Source organism: Hibiscus syriacus, unplaced genomic scaffold (genome assembly GCF_006381635.1).
Source record: "Hibiscus syriacus cultivar Baekdansim isolate YM2019G1 unplaced genomic scaffold, ASM638163v2 tig00117056_pilon, whole genome shotgun sequence".
Taxonomy (NCBI): domain Eukaryota; kingdom Viridiplantae; phylum Streptophyta; class Magnoliopsida; order Malvales; family Malvaceae; genus Hibiscus; species Hibiscus syriacus.
In genome coordinates, this window is record NW_024063539.1 from 567,266 (window position 1) to 573,265 (window position 6,000).

Here is a 6,000-nt window from a genome sequence, read left to right on the forward strand (position 1 = left end):
ACATTATCTGTGTTGGATGCATTCATATATCCGGCACATTCGAATCTCTGTAACAGAATCCGAAACGTGCATCATATATAGAGGAAAAAGGTCAGAGAACAAGGGATTGAAATGGCATTGAACATTTTGCAGCAGAGTTCAATAATAGTTACCAACAAAGGGAAAGCAACTTGAAATAGAATGAAGAAGGCAAGTGACCGGTCCTCTTTATGTAATCTGCCCTTTCAGAAGTTTTCATTGCCTTTTCATTCAGTTTTGATTCTGCGTTTGCTCGCTTCTGTTCAGCTATTCTCCTTGTGGCAGCAAGTTTGTTTGCACACCTCTCTTTTGCTCGAGCTTTCAATCTCTCAACTTTCACCTGAACATCAACATAACAGTATTGGTAAGATGTGCTGGACATTAAGGATGACTTGCCATGCCTTTGAAGTAATTTACAGTAAATGTCATACATCATGTGACTGGGACCCCGGTGTGCGTGTACGATACAAGTATGCTTAAGTTTTTTTTCTTATATATTCGAAGGGTTCTTAGATAATCATAGATCCAAACCATATCCGGGTATGCATCGGATGCAAGGGTGTTTGAAGAAAAATATAGAGTTGGAACAACATAAGTTATATGGAGCTAGCTAATCAGTTACCTCCATTTTCTTCATTTCCATTTCTGCTTTCCTCTTCTCATGATTTTCCCAGGCTTCTATCTTCATTTCTTCACGCTTGTACCTACAGTACAAGGCATATGCTAATCAGATCACCTTGAGTTAAAAGAAAATTAAAAAAAAAATCATATTGCATTATTAATTTATTATAAACTATAACTAATCATATAGAAATCCCTAAGCTTAGGCTAACTGTACATCACCTTGCCATATATTTAGTACGTTCAGCCTCATCCCAAGCTGCTGCTTGACTTTCTAGTGTATTTTGCTTGCTAGCTTGATCCGAATTATTGTTTTCCATCCTGGATTCTTGTTTATGCAGTCCATTTAATCCATTTCCCCTGGCAGCTCCATCAGTTTCATGTTCACCCTTGGCCTCAATTGATTTTGTTGCACTTGCTTGATGGCTCTCAACACAGGGTTGTCCATGGTGATAGTTAACCGATGTGGAAGATCCCGAAGCAATAGGACTCCTTGCAGAAGGACTCATGGCCGTTCTTGATGGCTCTTGGCTTACAACAGGGGTCATCTCGGTCCCCATATCTCTCACAAATACTGATCTAACAACCGATGTTGAGTTCTGATTTGCACGCTTGTAATTGACTCGCCAAACCGATTCATCACAATGCACCTATTTTGTTTCATCTTGGTATTCAGACGGCATCGCTGGAACAGCAGTACTGGCAGCCATTGGCAGACCATGTGTTTCTTGTGCTGCTGAACCATCACCTTCACTGTTTGAACAGTCTTGTTCTTTCTGTGGAACAGGTGCTATCAGTCTCCGGTCATCCGCTTTCGAGTTCCGAGGTGTGGTTTCGGGTTGGCTCTTGTTTCTGCCTCTTGACAGCCCCACCAGCCATTTCTGCGCATCGTCCTATTTCGAAGGTGTCGGTTTGCAGAAGCCTGGTCGTTGATGAGAACCACGGTTAGCCCCATTCCCTCTATGAAACTCGAAACCATTGCTGCTCGAAATCTCATAGTATCCTTTATCTTCAATTGATCTCATTTTCTAATGGACAAAAGCTTCTGTATGAAATGTAAGAATTTGTTTACACAACAAGGACCAAAACAAAACAAAAAAATGTTAGGATTCAAACCTCAAAACCGATCAATGTTATCTTTTAGAAAACATTGAGGCATTTTTAGAAGCAATTAAAGCACAAATGACACTATAGTGTTACATCAAACAGCAGATCAATAATGTCTTTTTTTTCTACAGGAAGCCATTGAAACATCTGAAACTTAGGTTCACAAGAATCAAAGCAGTAAAGGGTCCCATCACCCATGTGGGATCTATCCATTAAACTAAGTAGTCAACATGTTCAAAGAACCTATAAACTTCCCATTAATAAAAAATAAGTAAAGGAGTTATCTGTCAAAGCAGTGCTGCTGCCAATGAAAAGGTTAATGATTTCCCAAAACCCAATAAACAAATAAAATACACTTTCATGGTAAAAGAGAAGGCTTCTGGGTTTTGCAGCAGAGACGTAATTTTAACAGAGAATAATGCCTTGAAAACCATTGCGTATGAAAATAATAGATATACATTACACTATAATATGTGAATATAATACGAATAAAATAAATTATGACCACATAGATCATAGTGACACATTGTCATAGCTAGAGATAAAAAATAGAAGAGTTTCAGAACTTGAGATCCATTTCAACATTAAAATACTGAAAATAAAAGTTTGCATGGTTGGAAACTTCAACCATTTACATGATTACAAATGTGATAACGTAATAAATGCAATGAAAATCATAAAATAACAATCCAAGGCAAAAGGCACTTTGACACAGAAACTAATGGTATAAAAAATTTTGGGAATTCTCAACTCTTTTGCCTCTCATGCAGTTGCACTCACAATGGGAATCCTGGGAACTGTTTTGTATTGATTGTAAATAAATAAGCTAATAAAGGTATGAGTATTGTTTATTTGTAAATTACAATCATGATCACTGAATTATGGGAAGATTCTAATTTAACCATCGTTTTTTTAAGTTTATCAATTTAATCATTTAACTATTTAATTGATGTCAATCAAACCACATTCCGTTAACATTTGACGAATGAACAAACCTAACAATTAATCAAATAGGTATAATTAGACATTTAATCTTCATTACTTACGCATTCTATCAATTTGGTCATAGTTTTAATTGGAGACGGCCTAGTGGTTAGGCATGTCCTAGTGGTCAGTGAGTAATGAATATCAAATTAATAGAATGTGAAAATAATGACCAAATATAAAATTATACAAATTTTATTAACTATCAGGTCAACTCTTCCATCAAATATTAATTATATATGATTTGATTGACATCATTTAAATAATTAAATAGCCTAATTAAAAAATTAAAAGATCAATATTTAGACTAAAATCTCCTCATAATTAAATGGTCACGGTTGTAGTTTATCCTTATTTTATTTTCTTCTATTCTTTTTGAAATATGATTATCTTTCAACGGTAACTAGGTTAGTGAAAAGAGTGTGGTGTTAGATGGGCGGCAAGTGGATTGTGGGAGGAATTGTCAGATGAAAATCTCGATGTTAAAAAAAAAAACATTTGATTTATGACAAATTTATCATTTTAATTATTTTATTTAAATATAATTAAAAATAAGTGATGATAGATTAAAAATGTTTGTACAAAAATAATATTAATATAAAATTTAATTATATTTTATAATATATATTTTTAAAATTAATTACTTTTTACAACTGAAAAATGTATGTTTAAGATTAAATTCACATTCTCATATTTAGAGCATTTTATCGTTAGAATTATTATTATTAATTTATTTATTTAGACCTTCTTTTAGTCTGATTTAATTATCGTCTCAAATTCATTATTATTATTTAAAATATTAAACAAATATATTTTATAATAATTATTTTAATTGTAATTATAACAAAACAAGGATATAAAAATAAAAAATACATAAAAGAAAGGCTTAATACAAAAAAATTCCAAATGATACATTTTTTCTATTTAGGTGATTAATTTTTTTTCTAATAAATTTAAGTATTTAATGTTACAAACGTTATTATTTTAAGTGTTCTAACCGTAACGACCTTTAAAATTTTTTTAAGTGACACGTGTCACGTTTATAAAATTAAAAAATAAAATTTTAATTTCTTTTAAAAATTCCAAAATTTTCACTTTTTTATAAAAAAAACTCAAAATTTTGAAAACCTTTATTTCAGTCCTTATACCCATGCCAACTACCATCGTTCGTCGCTATTTTTGTCGAACCTCCACCGACAATGACAACGCCAAAACCCCATCGACTGAAGCCCCTTACTTCTTCCCCCAACGTTGCTGCCAAAATCCCTAACTTTAAATACCAAAATCTCTAAATCAAAACTCTAAATCCCTAAATACTAAAACTCAAAATTTAAAATCTCAATAGAATTAGAAAATCTCCTTACTGATGTTCATACGTTAGGGTTAGGGGGTTAGATGGCGCCACCCCTGTTGCGTATATATAACGTAAACAGAGGTTTCGACAAATTGCGACAGGGGGAAGCACGAAGAATTTGTTTTTCTCTTCTAAAAAATTTAAAAAATATAAATGTGACATGTGTCACTTAACGATTTTTTTAATTTTATTACGATTTGATATACTTAAATTAGCAACATTTGTAACATTAAACATTTAAATTGACCGAAAAAATTTTAAGTACATAAATGGAAAAAAGGAAAAAATTGGGAATTTTTTATATTAAACCTAAAAGAAAATATAATAATAGAGGGTGATCGGAACATGAAGCTATTCACGTGACCTCGATGGGCCGCATCTATGGCTGTAAATGAGACGAGACAGATCGCGAGCTATTCGAGATCGACTCGATCAAGACTCGATAAATACTCGGATCGAATGGACTCGACTCGAGTTCTTAACGAGCTACTCGATATTCGACTCGAAAAGCTCGTGAGCAACTCGAAAATATAATATATTAAGATTTTATTTTAAAAAATATATTAATAATAATATTAATATTTATATATTGATTTTTTTTAAATACAATAAGATTTCATGTATTTAAGGTTCATGTTTGAGTTTAAGGCTTCAATCGAGTTAAGTTTAAGATTTTTTTTTTCATTTCGAGCCTTTTCGAGATGCTCACGAGCTTTAGTTCAAGATTTCGAGTTCGAGTCGAGCTTGAAAATTTTAAGCTCGCGAGTTTTCGAGTCGAGTTGAGCTCCATTTCAGAGTTTTCGAGTAGAGTCGAGCTCAGCAATACTCAAACTTGACTAGGCTCGTTTACACCCCTAGCCGTATCTGTGTATTATTTGAAGCATTAAATTCAAATGTTGGGGCTAATTGTCAATACATTTTTTACTTGTCTTTTGGATACTACTATTATTGGCTGATGATCCATAGTAGTATATGATTAAGATTGATTCGATTTAGTCAGATTTTTCAATATTTTAAACTTTTTTATAATAATTTGATTTGATTAAAATTTTATTTTTAATTAAATTTTAACGTTGGTTTTTTAAGTTTATTTTTTATAAAATGATTATATTATATATTTTTATTATTAACGGATGACATATCAATTTGACTCTATTTTGGTTAATACATATCAATTTTAATAAAATAAAATAAAAGTAGTTAACATGATTATTATTGGATAGATGGATAATTGAATTTTTTCAACTATATAAACGGATTAAAAGTATATATGTATAATTAAATTATTTATATTATTATTAAGTCTTTGATTAAATTGGTTACCGATTAATTAGATATCAACTCAATTGAAAATTACGCAAACATATTTTATTTAAAATTATAATTATTATTTCCATCTTTAAGTCCTTAACTATTTTACTTAAACTACTTTTTGGTTAAATAAGCCTTTGAGCTATGTTTTTTTCCCTTTAAGTCTCTAAATTATTTATTTGATCAAAACAAGTACTTAATTTCGAGTGACATGTCTAAATTTCATTGGTAGAAAGAAAATTTTTATAGCTGAAAAATAATAGGACTTAAAACAGTTACATATAATAGTTTAAATACTTATTTTAACAAAAAAAGGACATAGTTTAGGGGCTTATTTTCCAATATATCACTTTTGCCGGTCCGAGTGCAGAAATGCTAGGCACTTGGCAGCTTCAAAAGCGACCTTCATCAGAAGGTTTCAGGAAAATGATTGACAACAATAATTTCCTGTTTCAGTGTAATAAGATCACTCAAAGAAAATGGAAAGAAACGAACTGATTTCACAAATGAATGAAGTTAAAATACTTCAGAGCTTGGCCAAGGTCTAAGAGCTCTAGAGTAGAGAACTATCCCACATTCCTCAGCAATAGAAAAGTTCACTATGT

General features: G+C 31.5%; 1 pseudogene; it reads right to left on the reverse strand.

The window, feature by feature from the left end:
- Positions 1-148: 148 nt before the first annotated feature.
- On the reverse strand, positions 149-1,722 carry LOC120197894 (annotated as a pseudogene).
- Between the last annotated feature and the right edge of the window lie 4,278 nt (positions 1,723-6,000).